Here is a 20,215-nt window from a genome sequence, read left to right as displayed (position 1 = left end):
CTGGGATTCGGACCAGGTGCTGGGGCCTCCCTGGTGGCACAGTGGCAGCACTCTGAGGCTGGCCGCAGCCACTGCAGCGCGAGTTCGATCCCCAGCCAGGGAGAGACTCACAGGGCGCAGCAGACCAGTCCTGTCTCCCCGCTGCTCCCCTCAGCAGTGTACTTTGTCGATCTGCCTGTTCTGCTCCCCGCTCTGTCTCTGGTGAATCCTCTCACTGCCCCGCACCTCTGGCCTGTACCCCAGTTCTTGTGTGCATAAATAAATAACTCTTTTTAAAAAATTGAGTCCAGGTGACCTGGCTCTGGGGGAATCAGATGTTGCCCAGACTCACACAGGACCTTAGGGGGTCCTGTTACTTTAAGGCCTCATCAGGGGATCAGTCCACTGTCCCGGGTCCACATGGCCGTCACTGTCTTCACTGCAGGTCCCACAGCGTGACGTGCATTTCAGAGCACACCCAGGACAGGTCACCTGTGAGTGCTCCAAGCTAAAAGTGCCTACTTTCACCACAGCCGGGGACAGGACTGGTCGGAGAGGCAACGCCCAGTTATGAGGACGGGCGGGGACACGCGCCACGCCGCAGGGGAGAAATCAGAGTGGCAGGACTTGCCCACATCACCCAGCAAGCAGGTGGCAGAGCCCTGTCACTCACTGAGCCTGTCACTGTTCTAAAATGGAGCAGTGATTCATACATGGAGCATTTATTGAGCACCCACAGGGTACTGGGTCATACCCAGAGGAGTAAGCAGCAGGCTCAATGTCCCCCGGGCACTGGGGGACACGAAGGACGGGGTGTATAAATAAACAGACACGATGTGCTGGCATGCGTGCGCGAGGACACGGAGGAAGGCGTGACCAGCCCGCATCGGGAGGGGCAGCGCCGGGAGGCTTCACGGAGGAAGTGACATCCGAGCTGGACGCGGGGGGTGGCAGTGTGCCAGCGGGGAGGGTGGGGTGTGCCGGCAGAGGCCGCCACAGTGTGAGCAGGGCCCAGAGCCCAGCCAGAGCTCTGCTGGGCAAGAAGCTTAATGGACTCTGGAGTCTGATGTGACCCCGGGGCAGTGGGGGCAGCAGGGAGGGCTGGAACGTGCTGGGAGCCCCTTGAGCAGGAAAACTGTCCCACAGCCGGGAGGGCGGGTTAGGGCGAATGGGCAGCTGTTGGAGCCTGGTGGGAAGGGCTGAGGGGCTCGACGAAGGCCGGGCAGGGCGGGCGGGTGGGAGGTGGACGTGCAAGGGATCGGACGAGGACTCCGGGCCCGAGCTTATGTCAGAGTGGACACTTTGAGTCCGGCCCTGCCGAAGGAGGGGTGGAGGAGGGAGGGAAGGCCGGCAGAGGACACGAGGGGCGGGCACAACGGTGGGGGGACCCAGAGCCAAGGGAAAGGCCAGGAGGGCGTCAGGGACGAAAATTTGCTACTGGAGAACTTCTTAACGATTTCGTGAACTTCTGAAAGTCTTTCTTTATTTCTCTCACCCTGGTGTCACAGTGTGGCTGTGTTATGGTGTGGCTGTGTAGCGGGGACCGCCTCCCTGCAGGGGCCTGGTTGGGGTGCAGGATGGTGTCTCAGCATTTGGGACGGTGCCTGGTTACAGGTGACGCTCATGACTGCCTAAGGAGTGACGGCAGGAGCCGAGTGCTGAGGAAAAGAGCCGTCAAGAAACAGAGCTCGACTCCTCTTTCCAGCTTCACAAAAAAAGGAGGAGAAAAGAATGTTTATAAGGGTCTGGGGCCCCTTCCAGGGAGAACTCCAGTGCCAGATGGCTTCACTGATGAATTTGGTCAAATGAGGAAAAAGGAATCATGCTAACTCTACACAAAGTCTCCCAGAAAACTGTAGCAGAGGGAACACCCCTCACCCCCAACTCATTCTGGAAGCCCGCGCTACCCTGACCCCCAGGGCCCTGCAGGGTAAGATGTTACACACAAAGAAAAATACAGAGTAGCACTCCTCGTGTTCACAGACATGAAAGGTTTGAACAAAGCGTTAGCAAGTCGGATCCCTCTATTAAGAGATAGAATCTATTTCCCTACCCACTGAATCCCAGCAATTTCTCTTATCAATAATCAACACTGCTGATTCTGAGGCAAGGGCTAAGTGACCTCACGTGCTTTCTGTCTCTGCGCTTGGAACACAAATCCCTCTTGCAGGCCGGCCTCCACCAGGAGACTGGAGACGGCAGAGACGAGCTCCCCAGGGGAGTCCCCCCAGGCCAGCAGGCCCCAGCTGCACCACCAGCTGAACCCCATCTGTGCGGCCCAGCTCTGGACCATGCACTGAGTGACAGTTTCGGGTTTACACCACAAGGCTTCAGGACGGTTTGTTACACAGCTAGAGCTAACTGGGAGACAAAGTCATTCGAGTCAGCCTTTCTCAAACCACAGAAACCATCAGGTCTCAGTTACCTCCCCGCAAGCCACAAAGCCCAGACTCACTCTGCCAATACTCGCTGAGTGCCTGGACCGCGGGCAGAGTTTGTGGAACCACCAATCAGTCCCCCCCACCCCGCCAGCGACCACTGCCCAGCTCGCGGCTGCCTGCTATCACCCCATCATCACACTGCCTGACAGCCTCAGCCCAGGCCCAGAAGGGGTTGGTAGTGAACCCGTGGGGCCACATGTCAGTGTGGGGGTGAGGCAGGCTGCAGTTAGGTGGCAGGAGGTCAGGCAGCGTCAGACTCAGGACGTCCCATCTCCGCAGCCATTAGGTTTGGATGCTCATTCCTTCCAGGCCGCCCTGGGTTAGTGACTTCCCAGTAAGCCCCAGAGGCCTGTGGCACCCACTTACCAGCCTTTTCCTCTCTCCTAAGAGGCAAGTGCTATTATTTCTGGAGATGGATTTTGCCAGCAAGTTAGTGACTGAATCGTTACCTACAAGTCAGCCAGGCCTTGCGGGAAGAGATAGAGGACAGATGGGAGCAGAAGGTAATGCCCACAGAACAGGAGGTGCTCAGATACATGCATGCATACATACATACATACATACATACATACATAGATGATGATGGATGGATGCTAGATAGATGACTGATTGATAGACAGATGCTAGATAGATAGATGCTAGATAGATAGATGCTAGACAGACAGACAGATGATAGACAGATGATAGACAGACAGAACAGACCCCAGGGCCTCAGTTCCTCATCTGTAAAGTGGATGCAGTGATGGTCTGCTTACAGCCCAGACTGTGGTGACGGTGCTGAGCACCCCCTCTCGGGAGGCGGCCGCCGAGCAGAAGGAAAACACCAGAGCTGTCTCCACTGGGAGGCAAGTTCAAACAGGCAACAGGTCACTCCAGGGCAGGTGGACAATCAGCGGACATTTCAGCCGCGGTTCCTGCTATGTTAAGTCCACGTTCCCCCAAATCAGTCATTCCTGCAGCTCCCTCAGAATTTCAGAATCCCTGTGAGCCCCACTAGCAGCCTGCCCGCTTCTCACACGGACCGTTATCCGAGGGAGCCCTCCATCGCTCACGACTGAAATGGAAAGTCACCGTCACCTGCCCTAACAGAGGGTGCTGGCAAAGAAACACAGTGACGGCGGCACACCGGTTACTCGGGTCAGCGAGAAGCTCGCTGCTGAAAGCCCCACTCAGGGCCAGCTTTCTCTGGCTGGACAGGAAGTCACACGTGCTTGGGGAGCATCAAAGACACATCCGCACAACACTGAGATTTTTCTCCCTGAGGAGTTAGAAGGGAATTGAAAAGGGAGTGACTTAAAGGGATTTTTTTTTTTAAATTCTATCTACATCTGGCCCACCTGAAACATGGATGATTGTTAAATTCACGTATCAACTTGGCCCTGCCGTGATATCTCCGTGAGGGTGTTTTCTAGATGAGATGCACATGTAAATCAGTGGGCTGTGACCCGAGCAGACCGTCCTCCGTGACGTGGGCAGGACCCGTGCCGCCAGTGAAGGCATGTCTAGAACAAAAGACTGACCTCCCCCAAGGTAGAAGGAGTTCAGCCAGTAGACCGGTTCAGACGTGAACTGCGGTGTTCCTACTTCCCTGGGTCTCCGTGGGACTGGCCGGGTTCCATAATTGCATGAGCCAATTCCTTTAAACAAATATATCTGCTTTGGGAGAGAGACCCAGCTGGTTCTATTCCTCAGAGAACCCTGACTAACTTGGCACTAACGCAGCAGCAGGCAGGTAATGCCCCTTAACTGGGTATCGGGGACGCAATGACAGGAAGGTGCCCCCCAGGAAGCACTCAGGACCAGGGCAGACGCTGAGGCAGCTAGGGAGCCCCCACACACATGAATTTGGAACCACACTGTAAGTTTCCCCACAGTCTGCGGGGGGGCAGGGAGAACTACAAAGAAAAGCACCCCCTACCCCAGCCCCAAACACCTCACCCTTCCCCCTATGCCACTATGGGTCTCCGAAGCCACTGTCTGCTCTCTGACACTGCCCAGCTGTGGGATCGGTCACAGATTTCTCACAACAAGGCCTCAGGCCCATGCAGTCTTGGGACAGGTGCTGTCTGAGCGAGGGAAGACACCCCTGCCCCCGTCCCTGTCTGGATTAGTTTCCAGCATCCAGTCTTCATCTGCTCTGCCCCAGGACTGGGCATCTCACCGCCTTCCGACTGAGTACTGGGTCCCAGATTTAGAACAAGGGTTTCCAAACTTCAGCCAAGTGCCTACCCACTACCTCCTCCAGGTCACTGAGGGTTATACCTCCTGTAAGACTTTAAAGAAAGTCACTCTCTAACAGAAATACACCCAGCTTTAAAAGATCTTTTCCACCCTGGAAATGCAAAATCAGCATCACAATCAAACGGAAATTGACTGTGAAACTAGAGTCTAGATCAAGGCTCTTGTCTGTGAAAGGGCCCAGGGCCAAGCCAGCTCTCTCTGGTTTAGGAATAAAGTTCTAGTTAGAGAGGCATTAACCACAGTCACACCAGCTCCATGTCTCCCTTCATGGAATCAGACCTGTTGAAAGAATTGATAAAGGAACCACTTTCTCACTGGGGGGTTTCCTGTCCAGTCCAGCACCACCCCAGATTAGCCCAGGCTGGAGAACCCCCCTGCAGACAACGGCACTTTATGGGGTTCTCCCTTCCACTGACTCCAGTGGTCACTGGTGGTCCCCACCCGGGAAACCACGCAGCACGAGCCCTCCCTTCCTGCCACCCACCCAGGCCACTCGCCTGGCTCGGCCTGTCCCCCAGCCTTTGGTGGGGCCTCATGAGACCCAGGGTCCCCGGCCCCTTCAGCACCTCTAGCCCTATAGGGATTTCACCAGTGGAAGCTTCTTAGGGCAAGAAACTAGGCCAGATTCAGTTAAAACCAGAGGGAGCAGAGAAAGTGGGCCTCTCTCCCACTGCTGGCGGGCGTGGGAAGTGGTCAGCCACGCGGGGTCAGTCCAGCTGATCCTCAAAGGCTTTGACAGTGTGTGCGCAGGACCCGGCCGGCCCTGCTAGGTGCGCGCCTGAGAGCAAGGAGAACAGGCACCCAACGGAATGCACCCACGTGCGCACAGCAGCCTCGTTCACTGTGGCTACAAGGTGGAAATGACCGGACGTCTGTCAGCGGTGAAGGTCAATCACAGCGTGGGCGGGGCCCGTGAAGTAAGCAGCAGCCACCGAAAGGAGCCGAGCGGCGGGAAGAGCCAGGCCCTGCGGCGGGGACTTTGTCCTCTTGGTCACGGCTGGGCCCTGAGTGTCCAGCACAGTGCACAGGCTGGTCACCTCGCAGGGCTTCCGCTCAGCAGGAGGCTGCGGGGAGGGAGAGCTCTCCTTCAAGCACTGGCCTCCTAGGCTCCTCACACGCCCGGTGACAAACTAGGCAAGGGGCCCAGGGGTTAGGTAGGGTCATGCTGCCAGGCAGAGGGGGAGGGGGCAGTGGCCGTGGGGATACCCACCTGGCTTACAGAGGCCCACAGTTCTATCCCGGAGAGGAGGCGTGGGAACAGGGCACAAAGTGGCTGCAAAGCTGAGTGCACAGAATCGGGCCACAGAGGGGTGGAGGGCGCAGCAGACCCTCACCCAGAGCCGCTGGGTGCAGGCCAGTGTGTCAGAAGCCGCCGTGGATCAGTGAACAGCAAGATGCCAGCCGCCGCTAACCCTTCAGTGATGCCCTGAGCACCAGCTGCCTCCACTCGGTGTGGATTCAGGCTGTGCGTAATACATGCATACGTGCGCCCTCACACACACAACGCACGCCTGTGACGCACCACACACGCATATGTGTGAGCACAAACATGTGCACAGTGTGCACCACGTGTGGGTGCAAACATGTATGTACCTTGTGCTCACATATACACAGCATGCTTGGCTACACCGCACATACAAACGTCTGTATGCATACAAACAGGTGCACATAAACACGTATCTGCCCCTACAAACGTGTGTGTGCCATGTGTGTGCGTGTACACACATGTGGGCGCACACACGCGCTTGTGCATATTTGCAAACACATGTTCCCGTATATAACATGTGTGTGCGTGCACAAACACGTGTGTGTTCAGACACTTGTGCGCAGCGCACACACATGCCTGGCGTGTGTATGTTGTCCGGGGTGACATATCAGCGTGATCTATAGCCACTGACGCTGAAGCCTGGAGTTCCGGCAGCCGCACGGGACTCGAGAGCCGGCATAAATCCCGTTCTCAGGCTGCCTCTGCGGAAGGGGCGATTTCCCGTCTCCGGTGTGCCGAGGCCCGTGCACAGGTAGGAGGAAGAAGCTCTGCGTGTCCCCCACCCGCCGGTGGCACCAGAGTCACAGCGCAACCCCCACCGCCCACCTCTGGGAGGAGACCCCAGTCTTCTGCGGTGGAAGGAGAGGGTTGGTTAGGCCAGCACCTCACACCCACACCCTGAATATCACCAGCTTAGGTGGGGTTCCCAAGGGGCAGAGCCCCACCTGGGGCTCCAGGCGACTTTCCGAGGACCACGCTGGGGGGCATGGGGGGTGGGCAGTACCAGAAGGGTGCAGGAGGGCGAGTCCTGAGCAGCAGGCACCGGGCAGCTGGGATTGGGCACATCTGCCCAAGGGGGGGCCCGGCTGGGCACCCCCCTGCCCGGTGTCAACTACGCAGGTAGCCACGGCTGCCCTGTCTGAGGACGCCTGTGCCGCACGTCACCCGGAACTGTCTTTCAAACACTCTGGCTCAACTCAATTAATTTTTAAATATGGATCACACTAGAAATGGAAAATCGGTATCACTTGCCAAGCGACTGGCATGTAGTCACGTGCTGTAACAGAGAGGGCGGTGGGGTTACCGCTCCCGGCGAGCCGCAGAATCCTCCAAATGCCTGGGGCTGTGCAGGCCGCATCTGGGCGTGTGGATGCGGAGGCCTCTTTTGGGCCCTGGTGGGGAAGAATGTGACCCCTTGTCACCCAGATATAAATGGACACTGACAGGCTCTCGGCCTGACGGGCTCGGGCAGAATCAACAGCTGGAGGGAGAGGGAGGAGTCGCCCTGGCCCTAGTTGAGTCCCCAGGCCCTAGCCCCAGCCTTCCCACGCCCCCTCTGCTGCCACCTGCACCCCGAGGCCTGGGGTCCACCTCCTGGAACGCCCCCTGGGGCCTCCCCTGTCCCCTGATCAGGAAAGCAGGTGACTCTCCTCCACCTGGTTCACACAACAGAGACCTAGCTCTGTGCTGGGCGCTGGGATGCCCTGGGCACCCAGCCCTGGCGCTCATTTGCTTAAATCCAGACCATCAGAAATAGTGTACCCCCCCGCCCCAAGGCACAGTGGGTTAAAGCGCATCACTGCAAGCTGGCCGCAGCGGCTTCATTGTGAGTTCGATCCCTGGTCCAGAGGTGACCCACAGGGCGCAGCAGACCTCTCCTGTCTCCCCGCTGCTCCCCTCAGCAATGAACTTCCTCAATCTACCTGTTCTGCTCCCCACTCTGTCTCTGGTGAAGCCTCTCACTGCCCCTGCACCTCTGGCCTGTACCCCAGTTCTGTATGAAAATTAATATATAAATAAGAGCTTTAAAAAGATAAAAGAAACAGTGGGTGCTGCAAACGTGGGACACTGAGGCACCAGGCTCCTGACGGCCCTGCGCCCCCCACGTGAAGGGTGAGGACGAAGGCGGCTCTTCCAGACAGGACTGGGCGGGCCTGTCCTCGGAGCCAGGCTATTTGTGGAAAAGCTCATATAAGCCTGACCCTCAAGTCTGAGAAGCCACCAGAACCCCCGCAGCAAAGGGGCCCTCTTGGCCCAAAGGACCAGGGTTATTTCAAGAGAAGCACGCAGGTATCACAGGTATTGTCGGTTCTTAACGACACTGGAGGCCAAAGCTCCCCACCCCCAAACCTGCAAAATGCCATTGCTTACAGAATTCAGAGAAGGCCATCTGGGTCACTGAACGTCAGGGCCAGAGGGGCGCACGAGCATATTCCTCGCTGCAGGTGAGACCTGCCCTCCCCTCTCGTCAGAGGCAACTGATCCATTTTAATGTCTTTCCAGACAATTGTCCTTGTGTGCGTGTGACACATATGAGGCCGTAAGAAATGGAGCTCATTTCGGCTTGCTTTTCCATAAAAGGCGTCTATTCCCACATATTGCTTTGCTACTAAAACATTCAACAGCTCTTATAGACCCTTCTATATTGGGACGCAGAGATGAAACTTTGCTTTTTAACTTCTGTAGCATATTCCGTAGTAAGACGGGTGGGTATGTCGGTTGTTGCGGGTTACTCCACCTCTTGTCTTCCCCTCCCTCCTCCGCCCCCTCCCTCCCTCTCTCCCACTAGGCTGTCTGAGCATCACTGCACCTGCAGCTTACCCAGGTCTGCACACAGAGGGCACCCAGGTCGCCTGCAGCCTCCCTCTGCTGATCTGGCTCTGTCCCCCAGAGCAGCCCCTCAACTCTCCCACAGCACCGCCCTCCCCTCAGGCACGTTTCACGGTAGGCACAGGCACTGCTGCCCTCCCGTGCAGGGTGACCGCTGACCACCTCTGCTTTCTCTGGCTGTTCCCGTCTGTGCAGCCAGAACCAGGGCCTCAGGGCAGGGCAGGACGTGGAACTCCGGGACCCTCTTCAGTCCCAGCACAGCAGGACCTCGAGCTTCCCTGCTTATCACCCTGCTCCCAGCACACACGTTCCAGGACTCAGCGTGCACGTCACTAGGTTAGGACCTCCTCTGAAGAGGGACATTCTCCCTTGCCTGGAGCAGCTCGCTGCAGTCACTTAATAACACCCATCAAGAGGACAAGCCAGCCTCTCCCTCCACTTCCTTTGGTTCAAGAAAACCACAAACATCTCAAGCCACTTCCAAGCACATTAACAGTGCTCTTCCCCACACTCAGAACCACCACCGAGGTCATCGCCACCCCGAAGTTGGCACCACACGGGAGCTGACTGGCGGGCTCTGCCTGGAGCTGAGCCCGCTTCGTCTCTGGGCTGGGAGCTCACAGGTAGGTTAGGACACGTCGTGTTGTCAAAAGACGTGAACTGTGTCCACGCCAGCCCTGCTGTTTCCTCTCCCGAGACAGTCGCCCAAGACTACAACCACACCCCGGGGTCACTGGGCTGAACAATGAAACCCTTTGGTTATTTAAAATCTACTCGAAAATTAAAACATCAACTGTGTGGAGTAGTGTGCTAATCATCCCCCGATACCAGGCAGAAGAAAAACGTAATTACTCTGGTTTATGTTCAGCTGCAAACATTTAAAGTTAACTTGTGCCCCCGCCCCACGGTAATCTGCTTTGGAGAACATTCATTGAAGTACTGTGACCACAGGCCCTCCTTGGTGCAAGGTGTCAAAGCCAGCACCATGAGCCGTCGCAGCCGCTGCAATGTGAGTTCGATCCCCAGCCGGGGAGCTGACCCACACAGCACAGCAGGCCTCTCCAGCCTTTCCTGCTGCTCCCCTCAGCGGTGGGGCTTTGTCGATCTGCCTGTTCTCCCCCCCACTCTGTCTCTGGGGAATCCTCTCACCACCCTCCCCACACCTCTGGCCTGTACCCCAGATTTTTTAATGCATAAATAAATAAATCTTTAAAAAAAGAGACTAATGAGAGGTCTTCAGGTCCTTACCACTGCAAAAAAATTAACTTTGTTTTAAGGAAAGACGGTTTATCATGGAAGTTGTCACCACTGTCGGAAAGAAAAATCTTCAACCTGACTTCTGGGAAAACTTCCTCGATGTTAGACTACCAGCAGTTAGCCAGAGGGACTTAGCAAGGCATCCTACATCCCGCGTGGGGACCGCTGCGTTACCTCCAAATATCTCGTGACAACCTGACGCCCAAGATCACACTCCTCCTCCAGCTTTTGAGTTAAGAGTCCTTGGAAACTTCTAGATGCTCATACAGTCTCCCCGTCTACAGAGGCAAGATTTGGGGTGACCGTTTCACCCCAGTTCCTTTCCAGATAGACAGAAGCCCAGCTCCCATGGAAGATGAGGCCATGGGAGTTCCACGATCTAGGTGGGAGATCAATGATTCAGGCCAACAATCAGGAGGTACCGCGTGGACAAAATCAAGGTGTCTTTCAGTCAGAAGGGAGGGACCCGTCCAGCAGGCTCTCCTGCCACCCTCGCGTCTCTGCCTCCCGCCCAGAGCCCGACCGCTGGGCCCAGAGCCCGCTGCCCCCTGGGCACTGCCCACTGCCCACACTTGCCCCAACTGCTCGTGAATGCGGCTGGATGACACGAGCCACGAGGCACCAGCCCCACTGACCGCTCCCCAGCCACGGAGCCCCCCAGGACTGAGTCCGAGACCCAGAGGCCACCCTGGTTCTGCCGCCTGCTGACCTCGGGCGGGCGAGTCCCTGCACCTCCCTGGGACTTTCTAAGGCCCTTATGGCCCTGACATTCTCCGCACTTAGCCCAGGGCTGCCTGGAATGCAGAGAGCTCTCACCCTGCAGGATTCTGCCAAGACTGGCTGCCTGGAATGCCCAAGTGACTCTGGAACACATCGAGGCTAGTGCTGGCGAGTGCTGGCGTCACCACCACGACCCGCCCAGGGTTTTGGGTTACCAGCCCAGCTCTGTGGCCAGTGGCTCTGCCTCTGGTATTTTTAGACACCCCTCTCACCCCCGGCCTTGGCCTGCCCCCCCCCCCCACCAGAGCCAGACGCTCTGCCGCTCCCCTGCAAGGTAGGTCCTGCCGAATTCACACTCTGGGCGACTCCCGCCAGAAGCAGGCTCCACCACTCCTGGGCAAGGGGGGAGCTCCCTTCCGCGGACGAACTGAGGCCACCAGCTCTGCTCTGCCCAGGACGCCAGCTGCCCTCTTTCCCCGTTCCGACTGCTGCTGCCAATCGCCCTTTTCCCAGACTCCGTATGCGCTCCCAAGCCCTGGCTCCTGCACAGGACTCCTCTCCCGACTCTTCTGGAAGAGCTCTGGTCCCCAGACCCATGGGCCACCACTGGGTGCTGCTGTGCACCCCCGGTTCTGAGCTACGGTGTTTGGAGCACCCGTGCCCACCCACCTTGGCCCCAGAAGCCTGGTCATTGCTCTACTGTCCACGCACACACACACACACACACACACACACACACACACACAACTCTGTCCCACCGCCGGCCCCGGCAGCAGGACTGGACGCCTGCCTCCCGGAGAGCCTGCCAACCCGCCAGCAACCCAACACCGGCCATGTGGCCTGGAAAGGCATTCATTTATTTTTGTCTGGACAGACTTCCCTTCCTGGTCATGTCTGGCCGAGTTCACTGTGACAAGGAGCTGGCCTTGGCTTTGCCCCCATCGGCCAGGGAGGCCGTCGTGGGCAGGGACGGCAAAGGGTACCAGGGTGAAAACCTGGCCTCCGCACGCCCCACCTGCTGCTGGAAAATGCAGCGCGCACCCATGCCCGTGGGTTCAGCTCCTGCCAGGGACACGCACACTCTAGGCAGAGACCGGCAAGGTAGGTGAAACAGTCTCTCCCAGTGAGCCTGTGTGTGTGTGTGTGTGTGTGTGTGAGAGAGAGAGAGAGAGAGAGAGAGAGAGATGGGGGGGGGGGGGGGAATCAATGGATGTGCCTGTGCTTACAATTAGATCGGAGGGGCCCAGTTGGCCCCCTCATTCGCTGTGCCCCAATGTGGGGCCCTACCAGGCTTCTGGGTGGGGGTGGGGCCATCAGCCTGCCCCAGAGCCTCCCAGCCTTGCCCTCACCCACCCTGAGGGCCACTTCTGTGGTGGCTTCCAACACAAATACCTGTCCCCAGATTTCAGGCGACTCTCAATTTCCCCACTCAGGGACAGAGAAGGCTCCAGGCAGCACTGCCGACTCCCTGCCTGCCACCCCGTGCCCCAATTCCCAGCGGGGGTGGAGGCTAAGACCCAAAAACCTTCAGTGGGAAAACAGGTCCTGCACCTTCCCGATCCCTGCTCCCCTTGGCTGTGAGCTTGACCTCTGCCAAAGCCCCTGCAGGCATTGGGGCCCTGTTTTCCCCATAAGGGTTTCCCCGCATTTCCCAAAACTCAGCAGGGCATCTCCAGGCAGAAAAAGGGGAAGCGCCATGGAGGTGGCAAGTCTGGCTCCTGGCATTAATAGCTCAGTGACCTTGCGGATCTGACTTTCCCCACCTGCAGCCTGGAAAAAGGGCTGGGCACGCTCAGGTGAGGCTTGGGGGGAGTGACTATGGGGCAGCCGCGCAAAGTGCAGGCCTCATCCGCTTTCATGACCATTGTCTTTCCCGAGCCCCTTCTTCAAGCTCCTTCCGGAAACTTCTTTCTGGAGGCCAAAGTCAGGGAGAGGAGGCCAAGTGCCCCTGGGTTTCCTACTGAACCGAAAGGCCGGGACTTGGCACAGTGCAGTGAGCTACCCACATCGCACAGATCCTATTAACCGCTTGCAAGGGCAGAATTCAGGGTATCCAATACACTCACGCTGCTGCTAAACCATCACTACTACCACACCCCAAAGGGTTCATCCTCTTCAACAGAAACTGCGCACCTGTTAGCATGACCCTCCGCTCCCCTCCCGCACTTCATGACAACTTCTGAATTTGCCCACCCTGGCAACCTCAAATGAGTGGGGTACTAGGATACTGGCGGGGCGGCTTTTCAGTTCCTCTCGAAGGCCGAAGGCCCCCTGCCTAAGCCGTCACAGGCTGACCTCGGCAGCTGGCTCGCCCATTGCCAAGTTCAAAGATCACGCCCCACCTCACCCCATACATGCATCTTTGGAGCCTGGGAAGGGGACTGGGCTCCCTTCTGCAAACCTGAAACTCAGCTGCCAGCCCTATTTTAGAGAAAGGGGTGGTTTCTGGAGCCTGGCAGGAGGGTTTTGCTCTGTGGGGTCTCCCTCAGAGCCTAGCGTCCCCTCGGCCGCTCCCATGTCAGCCCCAAATTAGAACGTCCCTAGAATGCGTCCGGGACCCTGGATTTGGGTGGAGTGTACTCCTCTAGACGTGGGTGGGGCTCTCAAATCCCCCAAGTCACAAGGCAGGGAGGGGCCAGGGGGCAGGGTCCAACCGGCAGCGCCCACAGACCCCCCATCGCTCCAGACCGAGGAAGTTGCTCCCAACCGCTGGGGGGCGCCCCAGAGCCGCCGCTGGGGCGCCGGAGGGAGCGCTCGCTGCCGGGCGGGACGTACTGACCCACACGCTGGGCGCAGCTTGTCCCGCCAGCTCCGCGAACCCGAGGACTGTGCGCCCAAGCGCCGGGGACCCTCAGGCGACCGAGGGGCTTTGCCTGGACTCCGAGAGCCCGGGGAGTGCAGTTGGCGGGGGCGAGGGAGCCGCCCTGACTCCTCCCCAAACTTTTCCCGCCCGCCTCGGGAGGCAAAGGAAGCTCCGGGGGTGGGGACGTGGAATTCGGGGTCCGGAGCGAGTTCGGCGCAGGAGGAAGTCCGCGCCCTCCTAATCTGGGGGAGGAACCGTGGACGTGCGCTTTGGATGGGCCTCGGCCCCGCCCTGTCCCCCACCAGCTGCAGGGGCTGCGCTCGGTCCGGTCCCCGCGGGGGACTCGCGTGCCCACTGGCCCGCGCGCTGCCCCGGGGCCCCACCACCACCCCGACGTGGCCGCGCCCCCGACTCACCGGGCGCTGGCGGCGGACCGACCGACGGGCTGGGCGCGAGGCGAGGCCGCCGAGCTGTTTTGAAGCTCTGGGCTGGGACTGCGCGCCCTCCCTCCTCCCTCGGCGGAGCCTCCTCCCCACGTCCCCCTCCTTCCCGGATCCCGCCTCCCGGGGCGTGATGTCAAGAGCCGGGAGGGCTGAGTGGGAGGGGCCGCAGGAGGCGGGTGGGGGACCCCGGAGAGCGAGACCGGAGCCCAGGGGAGCCCCGGCGTCCCCTCTCCCCCGCCCTGGCCAGCCTCCCCGAGAAACTTTACTCAAGTTTGGAGCAGAGTGTTGGCTTGGTTCCGAGGAAGGAGGGAGAAAGGGGGGGCGCCTTGGAGCTAGTAGGGTCTCCCCTGCAGTAGCCCTTCCCCCCTTTTTTCTTCCCCCCCTTCTCTTGTCTTCTCTTCGGGAAGGGGTGAGAACCAGGGTTCTGGAACTCTCTGCTTTCGAACCCCTTCCTGGCACTTCTGTGTGTTATGTACCATGAATCTTCCCGCCTCGGTTTCCTCTTCTGGAAATGGGTGGCTGTGGGACTTGAAAGTGGTCACGGGCACAGTGCGTGGCACATAATAAGTGCTCAATAAAAGTGAGCTGCTCTTACTTCTGACACACAGTCCCTGGCTCTGCAGGAGACTCCTACTGAGTCTCCCCGTTCCCTGAATCCCCCACAGCCCTGGAATTTACTAGTACTAGAAATGACACTCAAAGACAAGAAATAGCTTCCTTTCCAGACTCAGTTTCCCCATTTGAAAACCTAGAGGGCTGCCTGGTGGAGGTGGGAGGCTGGGAGGGGCCAATGGCAAAAGGCACCAGCAGGTCCTGAGACCCATCTGTGAGGAGTGTGGAGACTTGTGGTATTAAAGAAATTCCAAAATAGGGCCACAACCTATTACAGCATATTTTTAAGTGTTTTTTTTTTAAGATTTATTTATTTATGCATACAAGAATGGTACAAGCCAGAGGTGTGAGGGGTGAGAGGATTCACCAGAGAGAGTAGAGAGCCACACAGGTTGACTGAAATACAATGCTGAGGGGAGCAGCGGGGAGTCAGGAGAGGTCTGCTGCGCCATGTGGGTCAGCTCCCTGGCCAGGGATCCAACTCGTGCTGCAGTGCCTGCTGATAGCTTCATAGCTTCAACCCCTTGTATCACCAGGGAGGCCCTGTTTTTAAGCTTTTAATACCACAAATTCATGTTATCACCAGACACCCCACCATATGAGACAATAGACTTGTGCCTCTGACAAAGGCAACCAGAAGCCCTTTCAGGAAATGCTAGTCTGTTGCAAAAGAGCTGATGGAACTGGGAACTGTTTACATTTTCTAATGCCTCTCTCTTTCTCCCCCCTCCTATTGAGGAGTTCCTCTAGGCGAGAGCCTCCTAGGGTCTAAATTAGAGATCCTTAGGAGATTTGAGGTTCCCTCCAAAGGCCACCCACCCCACAGGTCCTGAGGTGCCCCAGCTGGTCCAGAATCTGACCTTGAATTCCCTTTACTCACTGAGATTCCCTGGCTGCTCAAGACACTCATCTCCTGAACAACAGGTTCCAGGTGTTCATTGAACTAAGGTTCCACATCAAGGAGAAGGAGCGTGGGGTCTGGCTGCCCCCACCCCTCTGTCCTAACCGCATGCAGCTGAGCGCAAACATTTTTCTTTAAATTGCCCCTGCCTACTGCTCCAGGCACGGAAGCAGCCCTCCAGACCCAAAGTCCTGCCATTGGCACCCACATGTCTCCGCAGGCTGCCCAGTGGCTGGGGAATTCCTGGAGTGGGATCTGAGAAATCCGCTCTCTTGAGTCCATTTCCTCCTTGTCGCCCACCTCCACCGGCTGGGGTGGGGGAGGCTGGAGACAGTGGTTTCCAGAACAGCCACAGCCGGGGCGTCCCACTCACAGTGTGGCGGTCTGGGTCTCCTTTGCGTTTCCTCCCTGCATAAAATTTCTGCAAGAACCACGATTCACAATGCAAATATCAACCGTCTGATTGGGGACAGAGAGGTCTGACTAAGCACCAAAGACAACAGCCACTCAAAAGCCAAACCTCGGAGACTCGGCCCAGAACCACGCCGCCTCGGGCTTCCAGGCACCGTGTCACGTGTCAAACTGCAAAAGGCCCGTGAGCAGAGCAAATGCAAGAGTTGTGTCTGGGTTTTTCCCTTTGTACAAATGTTTGGCTTCATGCCCAAAGCATCTGGCCACTGGACAGTGGCTCCCACTTGTCATGGGGAAGCGTGGCTCCACTGGGACGCAGCCTCAGCGCCCCCAGATTTGGGTTTCCCTGAAACTCAGTCAGAGTAACGGGAAGCGGGGGAGTCCGCTCCAGCCTGGCGTCTCACCATCCAAAGGCTGGAGCCCAGCAAGGCCGTGGGATCTTCTTGGCAAGTCAGAAAAGAAAAGCCCTAGGTGTCTCCCAGCAAGCCACTGCGGGCAGAGGCCTGTTGTCAGGCCCATCTCTGAAAAGGAAGGAAAAGAGAAGAAAGAGAAGCCCCTGCTGTGAATCATGTCCCGAGGTCTTTCGGTTTTCTGCCCTCTTACGTACAACCACAGTACTCATTTGCCCAGGAGCGAACCCTTCCACGTCCCGAAATCCTGTCCCCCCCAACCCTCTCCCTCCTGCCTTTCTGCCCAGCCATGGATCAGGCAGTTATCACTGGCTGAAGTGTGAATCTCCCACCAAGGCCCCTTGCTTTTCCAGAACTGACCAATCAGCAGAGGTCGGGCTTCTCATTATCCCTCCTAACGCTGATACACATTTTGCTGTTGTTTTTTCCAAAATTCCTGACTGTTTGTTTATACGTGGCTTGTCTCTTAGGCTCTAAGACCATGGAAACACCGCCTAGCCCCCCTGAGCTGGTGACCCTTGGCCTCGTCAGGCAACCCCAAGCCAGGATTCAGGCCAGAGGCACATGCTTATGGGTCTTCGAGGAGAGCCAGGATGGCACCCCATGGAGCATACATGTGCAAGCACACGTGACCACACACGCATGCGCACACACACACACACACCCCACTCACAGTACCAGAGGTCAAAATTCAAGGGCAGAGCAGGAGGAGATCAGAAGCCGGTATCCATTTGTGTGCTGCAGGCAGCAAGGTATTTGCTCTATCCTGGGCAAATGAGACTCTTGATCTCAAGTCCTTTTACCCCTCCTCATGCGGGGTTAAAACCCCCTGGCCATGGCCCCTTTATGTGTGCTTGTATTCATCCCTCCCCTGCTGGATCGCCTGGGGGTGGATGAGGCAAGCTGGACCCTGGCCTCTGCCTCTGCCTGTGGCCCCCAGCACAGGAGAGGGGCTTCCACACCGAGACTGCCACTCTTTCGCGGATGAGATTCTCACTCTTCACCTTGATTCCCGGACAGAGCCCAGGCTCCCTGAAAGCGGACACGGTGTCAGTCCGTGACTTTCCACCAGTGTCTGAGACATGGTGGCTGTTCCCCCGGGGCTCCTCTAGTCTTTATGGGGGCTTTATGAGGATCAGGAGGCGGTGCTGCTCCACTTGAGAACTTGGGGAAGGGTGGGAAGGGTATGCTTGCCCCAGGCTTCATGCAAAGCACAAGGGAGGGTCTCTTTCTTCTGCTAGCTGCAAGCTCGCACCACTCTTGGTGAATGACTTACCGAGTGAAATGCAATCTTCCGGGCTGTATCTGCGAATTCCTTGACACTCAGCCCACTGGGCTGTTTGGGCTCATCTGCTGGTGTCTGGTTGGCCAATAGAATGGGGGGTGCCGTGAGCAGCAGCGCAGAATCTGCGGGTCTCTGGAGCCAGGTGCTGGGGGTACAGTGACGAGAGGACCATCTCGCACTGTTGTGGCTTACAGGCTGGGACTGGCTGTCGGAGGGACCTGGTAGCGCACTTGCAAGGGAGAAAGGGATGCTAGTGCTCATTGAGTCCCGTCATGGGGCACGGCATGCTAATTACAATGCAGGAAGCCATCACTACCTAAATGGGAGCTACTGGCTTGGCAAGCGGCCAGAAAGAGGAAGCTGCAATAAAAGGATTTGGCCCCAGGCAGAGAGAGCAGGAGGACCCCCCCCCCCAAGAGGCACTTGACCAAACCTTAAAAAGGTAAAGAGCTGGGAGGAAGGGGGAGTGTCAAATGAATGGAATGGACACCTGTCTGAGGCCAGGCAGTATGGCCAGGTGGTTTGGTCCATTGGCTTGACGATGGACCAAACTTGACTATGGCTTGACTAAAGCTGCAGGTGTTTTGAAAGAGCTGGGGATAGGCCGAGCTGGGGGCTGGGAGGGCCGCTTGGCCCAATTCCAGTCATAAGAAAGGGCTTGCTGGACAGCTTCTAGGTGAGCTGTACTTTGATGGATTTGTTGGCAAGACGAGCATCAAAGGGCAGGCGGCTCCCCGGGACACGCAGTCATATGTGCAGTCACAGGTATTTACTCTGCTATCTGACTTCCAAAGAGATTCACCATCAAAGACACACACAATAGAGCTGGCACAAAGGGAGATGAGCTTTGAGGAGGAAGCAGCTATGTGTGTCCAGAGACTCTGGATGTCACAGCATACAGGAACCATCTGGGGACCCTTTAGCCATGTGGATTCCTGGAGCCCTCTCCAAGGGGGTTGGGGGGCTGATATAGTAGACCTGGCAGAACCCAGGCACTTGCAAAATTTTTTTTTAAAGATTTATTTATTTATGCATACAGAACTGGGGTACAGGCCAGAGGCTCAGGGGTGGCGAGAGGCTTCACCAGAGACAGAACGGGGAGCAGAACAGGCAGATCGAGGAAGTCCACTGCTGAGGGGAGCAGCGGGCGGTCAGGAGAGGTCTGTCGCGCCCTGTGGTCACCTCCGGGGCAGGCGGGGATCGAACTCATGCAGAAGTGACTTTAGATTCTCAGTGCTGTGCTTTAACCCGCTGCGCCACCAGGGAGGGCCGGCACTTGCAAATTTTTTAAAGATCTATTATTTATGCATACAAGAACTGGGGTACTGTGTGTGAGAGTATTCACCAGAGACAGAGTAGGGAGCAGAACAGGTAGATTAACTGAAACACACTGCTGAGCAGTGGGAAGAGAGGAGAGATCTGCTGCGCCATGTGGGTCAGCTCCCTGGCCGGGGATCGAACTCCTGCTGCGGTGGCTGTGGAGAGCTCCCACAGTGCTGTGCTTTACCCCCTTGTGCCACCAGGAGTTACAAGTTCTTTCCCCAGCTCCCAAAAGCCAGGAGACTCTGAGGCTGGTGGTGTGGGACCCACATTTCAACAAATGCATTAGTCTGTTTTCCTACTCCACAGGAGTCAGGCATCACGTTGCATTGGATTTCCTGACTCTCCAGGCTCGCAGGAGGCCCAGGGAGCTGATATCCTATTGAGCAAGGCCTCGCTGGCCATGGCCGGCCCCTACCCGTTCCCGGAGAGCGATGCCATCCAGCTGGACTGCCTGGCCCACAGTGGCATCTTTCTGCTGCTAGGGAGCACTCTGTGGAAGTTATGGGGAGTATGGGGGCGGGGCAGAGATCTCCAAGGCAGTGTGGCACACACACCCACCACTGGGATACCCAGGGCAAGTGTGTTAAACCACAAGAAACCACACGGTGAACTTGGCATTGAGAACTGAGACAAACCAATGGGATGGGGCTGCCTTTCCAGCCTGGGGCAGCCCATCATTGGCTGGGTCACCACCTGCGCAGGCAGAGCGGGCCCACCTGGCCTCCAGGTCTGAACGGCCTGGGGCATGCGCAGCCCTTGAAAGCCCCACACCAAGCTGCTGGAGCGCCCATCCTTGGCTCCTCACTCGTTCTATTTTTTGGTTAATGCTTTCTTGGCTTTCAATAAGCCCATCATTGTTTCTGAAAGGGTTGGAAGCTCTCCTCAGATCTGGAGATGTCCCCATAAACAAGGGAGGGTGGGGGCCTTCCCAGCACAGCACTAAGAAGCTAAAGCCACCTCAGCACCAGTTGGATCCCCATCCCGGAGGTGACCCACATGGTGCGGCAGACCTCTCCTGACCCACCCGCTGCTCCCCTCAGCAGTGTGCTTCATCAGTCGGCCTCTTCTGCTCCCCACTCTGATTCTGGTGAATCCTCTCACCACCCCTGCACCTCTAGCCTGTACCCCAGTTCTATATGCATAAATACATAAATCTTAAAAAAAAAAAAAAGGGGGGGCCACAGGGGACCAAGACATCAGCTTCAGTGCTCCTTAGCTCCTTAGATAAGTACCTCAAACCCCTACATTCCTGGCCCCAGTGATCCTAAAATATATCTAACCTACATAGTGCAC

The 20,215-nt window shown here is 57.3% G+C and overlaps 1 protein-coding gene across 1 annotated transcript in view; it reads right to left on the bottom strand.

Annotated features, from left to right (window-relative positions):
• Positions 1–14,013, bottom strand: part of EMP2 (epithelial membrane protein 2) — a 32,926-nt gene extending 18,913 nt beyond the window's left edge. Inside the window, exon 1 of the mRNA XM_004692129.2 lies at positions 13,954–14,013. The gene's annotated coding sequence lies outside the window, so the exon portion shown is untranslated. The remainder of the gene's footprint in view (positions 1–13,953) is intronic.
• Positions 14,014–20,215: the final 6,202 nt, after the last annotated feature.

Source organism: Condylura cristata, unplaced genomic scaffold (assembly GCF_000260355.1).
Source record: "Condylura cristata isolate star-nosed mole 26May11 unplaced genomic scaffold, ConCri1.0 scaffold00032, whole genome shotgun sequence".
In the NCBI taxonomy this organism is placed as follows: domain Eukaryota; kingdom Metazoa; phylum Chordata; class Mammalia; order Eulipotyphla; family Talpidae; genus Condylura; species Condylura cristata.
Note: the sequence above shows the minus strand (reverse complement) of the source record. Positions and strands in the feature narration are given on the sequence as shown.